This window comes from Symphalangus syndactylus, chromosome 8 (genome assembly GCF_028878055.3).
Source record: "Symphalangus syndactylus isolate Jambi chromosome 8, NHGRI_mSymSyn1-v2.1_pri, whole genome shotgun sequence".
NCBI classification, from domain to species: domain Eukaryota; kingdom Metazoa; phylum Chordata; class Mammalia; order Primates; family Hylobatidae; genus Symphalangus; species Symphalangus syndactylus.
This window is the reverse complement of record NC_072430.2, coordinates 137049617-137057216: the sequence shown is the minus strand read 5'-3', so window position 1 is coordinate 137057216 and position 7600 is coordinate 137049617. Positions and strand designations below refer to the sequence as shown.

The following is a 7600-nucleotide window of genomic DNA, read 5'->3' as shown; positions in this document are numbered from 1 at the left end:
TAGCTCTTGAAGTAAATAAATAATCTTTGCTGGCAGGACTATGCTGAATCTCCTTAGGCACTCTCTAATCAGATATCCTAGGTCCTCCCAATTCTTAGACCTTTTATACCTGTTTTTCTCCTTCTCTTATTCCATTTAATTTTTCAATTCATACAAAACCGTATCCAGGCCATCACCAATAATTCTATACGACGAATGTTTCTTCTAAAAACCCCACAATATCACCCCCTACCACAAAATCTTCCCTCAGCTTAATCTCTCCCATTCTAGGTTCCCACGCTGCCCCTAATCTCGCTTGAAGCAGCCCTGAGAAACATCGCCCATTCTCTCTCTCCATACCACCCCCCAAAAAATTTTCACCACCCCAAGACTTCAACACTATTTTGTTTTATTTTTCTTATTAAGAAGGCAGGAATGTCAGGCCCTTGAGCCCAAGCCAAGCGGTCGCATCCCCTGTGACTTGCACGTATACATCCAGATGGCCTGAAGTAACTGAAGATCCACAAAAGTAGTAAAAATAGCCTTAACTGATGACATTCCACCATTGTGATTTGTTCCCGCCCCACCCTAACTGATCAATATGCTTTGTAATCTCCCCCACCCTTAAGAAGGTTCTTTGTAATTCTCCCGATCCTTGAGAATGTACTTTGAGAGATCCACCCCCTGCCCCCCAAAACATTGCTCCAAACCCCACCACCTATCCCAAAACCTCTAAGAACTAATGAGAATCCACCACCCTTTGCTGACTCTCTTTTCGGACTCAGCCCACCTGCACCCAGGTGATTAAAAGCTTTATTGCTCACACAAAGCCTGTTTGGTGGTCTCTTCACATGGACGCGCATGAAAGTGTGCACATCAAACAAAATATTCAGCCAGGCATGCAGAAACAAAAGTGAATTCACCAGAAAAGACTTGCCGCCTAGACAGAAAATAAATTCTGTAGAAACCAGAGCCCTCAAACCAGAAGGGCACTTCTGTTTATACCAGAAAGTGCTTGCCAAAAGCAAAGAAGCAAATAAAAAAAAAAACTGGCTAGGCACAGGGGCTCACCCATGTAATCCCACCACTTTGGGAGGCCGAGGTGGGCAGATCACTTGAGGTCAAGAGTTCAAGATCAGCCTGGCCAACATGGTGCAATCCAGTCTCTACCAGAATACAAAAATTAGCCGGACGAGGTGATGCGCGCTTGTAGTCTCAGCTACTAGGGAGGCTGAGGCACAAGAATCGCTTGAACCTGGGAGGAGGAGGTTGCAGTGAGCCCTGATCCTGCCAAGCACTCCAGCCTGGGCAACAGAGCAGGACTCTGTTGGGTGACCGAGCAAGACTGTCTCAAACACATACACACACACACACACACACACACACGCCCCAACCAAAAACAAAACTCCAACCTTTATACTCCCAAGAAGGATGCAAGGTCATTTGTTTAAGGGAGCCTTGTAACAAAACAGATCCAGGATAAAGTAAAAAGGAACTGACCAAAGAGAGGGAGTCTGAGTATTCGAAAAGATTCACCAGAACATGAAGGGGTGGGTTGCCCCTCCACACCTGTGGGTGTTTCTCGTTAGGTGGAATGAGAGACTTGGAAAAGAAAGAGACACAAAGTATAGAGAAAGAAAAAAGGGGGCCCAGGGGACCGGCATTCATTCAGCATACGGAGGATCTCACCGGCCTCTGAGTTCCCTTAGTATTTATTGATCATTATTGGGTGTTTCTCGAAGAGGGGGATGTGGCAGGGTCATAGGATAATAGTGGAGAGAAGGTCAGCAGGTAAACAGTGAACGAAGGTCTCTGCATCATAAACAAGGTAAAGAATTAAGTGCTGTGCTTTTGATGTGCATAAACATCTCAATGCCTTAAGGAGCAGTATTGCTGCCAGCATGTCCCACCTCCAGCCCTAAGGCGGTTTTCCCTTATCTCAGTAGATGGAATATTACACCAAGACATTCCATTGTCCGGGGACGGGCAGGAGACAGAAGCCTTCCTCTTACCTCAACTGCAAAGAGGCGTTCCTTCCTCTTTTACTAATCCTCCTCAGCACAGACCCTTTATGGGTGTCAGGCTGGGGGACGGTCAGATCTTTCCCTTCCCATGAGGCCATATTTCAGACTATCACATGAGGAGAAACCTTGGACAATACCTGGCTTTCCTAGGCAGAGCTCCCTGGGGCCTTCTGCAGTGTTTTGTGTCTCTGGGTACTTTGAGATTAGGGAGTGGCTTGAGAGTAGGGAGTGGTGATGACTCTTAACAAGCATGCTGCCTTCAAGCATTTGTTTAACAAAGCACACCCCGCACAGCCCTTAATCCATTTAACCCTCAGTTGACACAGCATGTGTTTCAGGGAGCACAGGGTTGGGGATAGGGTTACAGATTAACAGCATCTCAAGGCAGAAGAATTTTTCTTAGTACAGAACAAAATGGAGTCTCCTATGTCTACTTCTTTCTACACAGACACAGTAACAATCTGATCTCTCTTCCTCACAAGAACAGAAAAGCGACCTGGAAAGGCAGTCTGCAGAGGGCTCAGTCAATGCTGTGTTAGATTCCAGGAGACACTGATTCATCCAAGATGAGTTCACTTCAGTCCCACTTCTGACACCACTACGTGACATTGCATAACAGATACAGGAAGACCCTAAAATAAAATGAACTTTCTTTGGAAATAGGTATTGCAATGGGAATAAGCAGGCCAGAGGAAACTATGTGTGAATTTAGAAAGGTGAAGGAAGACAAAGGCTTTTAAAGAAAAAAGGAGGAGGATCACAGTATTGTTTTGAGTTATTCATCCTTGGCTACAAGGATCAAGGATATGAGTGGCACCAGTTTGAGGTTGGCCAGGCAATTGCTGGGCAGATGTCCTTGCAGAAGTATTTTTTGGTGAAAGGTTCTGAAGGCTGTTATGCAAGCTGGTTGTTTGCAGTCTTCTGTGATAGTTCTTGTTATCAGGTTTTGTGCATGATAAATCCCCTTCATGTTCCTGGCTTTACTTCTCAGGGTTTTTAACAAAAGGAACTCTATTTTGATTCTCACAAGGTGCATAGGCTGGGTGACTGGGATCTGTCCTTAGTCGGGGGGAGGCAGCGAGTCAGATTCTGAAGCCCTCACGGTCTGTGCCTGGCACCCCCTCGGGCCTTCTCTCTCCAAGACAGCTCTGGCTGCTCTACCCACCCGCCCACCCTCACATCAGGTATCCAGCTGCATCACTCAGGGCTTCACTGGGTGTCACTGGGCACTGCTGTGGTCTGTCATGCTCTTGCATATGAGTCATGGGGTCACCTGGGCAATCAGGGTGTATTAGTCCGTTCTCACCCTCCTATGAAGAAATACCTGAGACTGGGTAAATTATAAAGAAAAGAGGTTTGACTCACATTTCCTCATAGCTGCGGAGGCCTCAGGAAACTGACAATCACGGTGGAAAGCACCTTCTCGCAAGGCGGCAGGAGAGAGAATGAGTGGAAACGGGAAATGTCAGACGCTTATAAAACCGTCTGATCTCGCGAGACTCACTCATTATCACAAGAACAGCATGTGCGGAACCAGCCCCATGATTCAATTATCTCCACCTGGTCTCGCCCTTGACATGTGGGGATTATGGGGATTACAATTCAAGGTGAGATCTGGGTGGGAACACAGAGCCAAACCATATCACAGGGGTAGGGGAAGCCCCCCACAGTGAGGGAACTGGAGCCTGGACCACGGCCATCACCCACTCACCCACAGCCTCAGCTTCGCTTTTGGGGAAACTGCAGAGGAGCCAAGGAGCTGGGCCTCAGACCCCTCTTTATTGGCAGTCTGTGCAGGGTGACCAGGACTGTGTGGTCAGAGGCTAAACCCACGTCACCTCCTATAGGCAGTGATTGCTGTGCTCTGGGACAACCGCCCATTGGGACCATGGGGGCCGCACTCACAGCCCCAGGCCTGCTTCTAGCAGGGCTCTGCGTTGCTCTCGGTGGATCAGAGGCTGGGGGTAGGGGGCGAGACAACCAGAAGCCCAGACACCCCGGGGAGAGCTGATCCCGGACAGGGGTTCCGAGGAGGTAAAGGAAGCTCCCTGGTGAAGGTGCGCTCTGCGCAGGCGCTGTGCGGGCAGCCCAGGCACTCCGTCAGCGCCCCCTCAATCCTTAGGAGGAGTCCTCCCTGGGTGGTGCCCCAGGGCTGTGGGCTGGATCATGACGGTCCCCAGCTGCGTAGCTCCAGCTCCTTTCTGGGCGGTTCCGAGTGGGGACACCGGATCGGAGGGGACTCCTGCCGGGAGTACCCGCTGCCCTCACTAGTCCCAGGACGCGACTGGACCCGGAGTTCCCTACCGCAGCCGTCGCACGACCCTCGGAAGCCTGTCTCCATGGCCCCCGACCCAGGTCCCCGCTGCCGCCGCGCTGCCAGGTAGCCCGAGGGTCGCAGGAGGAAGGAAGGGAGCGCGGGACGGGCGGAGGAGGGTGGAGCCGGCGGCGCGTCCCCTCCCTTGGGCAGGCACGCAGGCGGGCGGCGGGCTGGGGCGGCGGCAGGGAAGGCAGCGAGCGCGGGGAGACACCGGACGCCCGCGCCGCTTCCCTCCTGCTCAGGCAGCGACTTCGGTTCTACCCGCTCCGCCTCTGCCAGGCTCCGGCGCGCACCTGCCGGGTAAGTGGCGCCTGAGTCCCTGCAGCCGCGGCCACTTCCGTCACCTTTGTAGCCGCTGCGCGGAGCCTCCCGGCTTTGTATGCGTCCATCCGCCGGCTGCGACTCCCAGGCTCGGCTCTGGGGCTCCATGGACTGCGCGCCGCGCCTGCATGGCTCTGGGTTCGCCCGGCCAGCTCGCGCCCCGACGTGGGTGAAACTTCGCCCAAGTGTGGGTTCTAGGGAGAACCTGTTGAAGCCAGGAGTGGGGCGGAAAGGGGATAGAGACGGACAGGTCTCGGGTTCCCCATCACTGCCGTGCAGGGAGTGGGTTGTGTATCCGCGACCCTGGAGCAATTGCGCGTGCCCCTTGGGAAGGGGCGGGTGGGCCGTCGGGCCACCGAGCAGAAGGAGCCAGCGAGCGGGGTTGAAGTGGTCGATCCCGCAGACTTCCACGAGGACAAAGTTTGGTTCTTTGGCCATTTTGCGAAGCGTCTGTCTGTGTCCAGCTCGGAGAGCTGGAAGTGCCGCATGTTGCGCCCCTGACCGCACCTCCCACTCCAGCCTCCGCTCTTTCCCCCACCCCACTTGGCCTTGGCTAGGGCAGGTCGTGGACAAGAAAGGCGAAGGGAAGAGGGATGGCCTTGCAATGAAGGCCCCCTACGTGCCAGGCCCCGTGCCAGGCGCCTCCCCCTTCCCATAAGAGGCCTCCCAATCCAGCATCCGACACGTGTGTGCAGAGAGGAGGACAGGGGAGGACTCCACTGTGCACGCGGGGTGGTGGCCCCGCCAGACTCTCCTCGTCCCTGGTTTTCGCAGTGAATGAGGCCGGCAGCTGGGGCCTCTGCACCCAGGCCTGCGTCTCTCCTCGCGGTGCCTGGGAACCCCATCGGGCTGCTGCGCCTCCTGAGCCTGACTCTGCTCTTCCCTCAGCTTTGGCCCCGGGGCCATGCAGAGGCCCACTAGGAGGCCAGCGGCCGCGCGCATCCCATAGCCCAGGTGGCCCAGGGCTGCACCGCGGCGGCCTCGTTGCCATGGAGCCCGGGATTCGCTGACGGCTCACTACGACGCGTTCCAGGAGGTCAAGTTCTGCCCCCTAGGCTTCTCTCAAGGAGCAGCGCCACCAGGGCCTGGGCTGCAGCGCTGTAACCCTGCGTGAGGTGAGCCCGCTGTCGGGGCTGGTGTTCGCCGCTGATCTCTGCGCGATACTGGCGGGTATGCTGGCGCTCAAGTACCTGGGCCCGGTCGCAGAGGGCGGCGGCGCCTGTCCCGAGAGCTGCCCCGAGGGCAAGGCCTTAGCGCGCGCTGCCGGCTTCCTGGCAGCCAACCTGGACCCCAGCATGGCCCCGTGCCAGGACTTCTACTTTTTCGCCTGCGGCGGCTGACTGAGGCACCACGCCATCCCCACCTATGGCACCAGCGCGGCCATCGGCGAGCAGAAAGAGGAGCGCCTGCGGCGCCTGCTGGCACGGCCCAGGGGTGGGCCCGGCGGCGCGGCCAAGCGCAAGGTGCGCGCCTTTTTCCGTTCGTGCCTCGACGTGCGCGAGATCGAGGTACTGAGTCCTCGGCCCATGTTAGAGGTCATGGAGGACTGCGGGGGCTGGGACCTGGGCGGCGCGGCGGAGCGTCCGGGGGTCGCGACGCGCTGGGACCTCAACCAGCTGCTGTACAAGGTGCAGGGCGTGTACAGTGCCGCCGCGCTCTTCTCGCTCTAGATCAGCCTAGATTACAGGAACTCCTCGCGCTACCTCATCCACCTGAGTGCGATCCCCGAGCGCCCAGCCAGCGGCCGCAGACCCGGGGCGTGGCCCTGCCCAGGGGTCCCTGCGCGTGGGAGGGGGGTGCCCAAGAGGAGAGAAAGGGAAAGCAGGGGAGGGGAGCCCTTGGCGGCAGAGCGCGGGAGGAAGGCGCAAGTAATTTCCCTGGGTTAACTGAAGTGTTTAGCGGAGCCGCGGGAGCCGCAATTTCCCAGCCCTCTGGAAGGCAGTGAGGGCAGAGAGGGAGGGACGCGCCGGCGGGCTGGGCTGACATCTCCGTGAGGGCTGGGGCTGGCGCTAAAGCCAGGAACCCCAAGGGTCAGTGCGGCACTGCGCAAGTTCCCCCGACAGGTAAAGTGCAGGCGTTCAAGGGTAAGCTAAGACAGTCAGGGATAGGGCTTTGGTCATCTCTTCTGGATGGAAAGAGGGGCTGGGGGCTGCGTGCTTCTGGGGCTGTACCCATGGATGTCTGGTTGCTCTCTGGGCATTGGGGTGAAAATTCCATCTGTTTCGGGAGTCTGGCATGTGGATCTCTGACCTCTGGCCCCTGTCTCTCTCCCCATATTGACCAGGACGGGCTCACTCTGCCAGAGAGGACCCCGTACCTCGCTCAGGATGAGGAGAGTGAGAAGGTGCTGGGGCATGGGATGGGGAGGCAGGGAAGGCCTGGGGCCCCAGGAGGGGTGGATCCAGGCTAGGCCTGTCCCTGTCCCTGTCCCTGGATGAGCCCCTTCCCGTGGGGTAGATACTGGCAGCATACAGGGTGTTCATGGAGCGAGTGTTCAGCTTCCTGGGTGCTGATGCTGTGGAGCAGAAGGCTAAAGAGACCCTGTGGCTGTAATGGGGGCAGCTGATGACAGGGGACCATGGAGCAAGGCTGGCTCAGCCCTGATCTCTACCCCCACCCAGATCATTGTGTCAGAGTATGATGATTTCCAGCGAGATGTCAGCTCCATGTACAAAAAGGTGACGCTGGGGCAGCTGCAGAAGATCACCCCCCTATATGAGTGTGGCCCAGGCCCCTCCCTTGCCCCCTGGACTTGCCTGCTGGGTGTGCCATGAATTTCCACCGCCACTTCTGTCCAGTAGTCACACTAGAGGAGGCAGAACTCAAAAAGGACCCAGAGCCCGAGGATCCGATCCTAGCTCTCCCCTCTGCTTTCCCAGGCCCTCGGCAGGGCTGGGAGCTTCCTGAGCTGCAGTTTCCTCACCTAGGGATGGTTGGAAAGAGAAAGTGTGGCTACAGC

The 7600-nt window shown here is 56.5% G+C and overlaps 1 pseudogene; it reads left to right on the top strand.

Annotated features, from left to right (window-relative positions):
- Window positions 1-5245: 5245 nt before the first annotated feature.
- On the top strand, window positions 5246-7051 carry LOC129488828 (endothelin-converting enzyme-like 1; annotated as a pseudogene).
- Window positions 7052-7600: the final 549 nt, after the last annotated feature.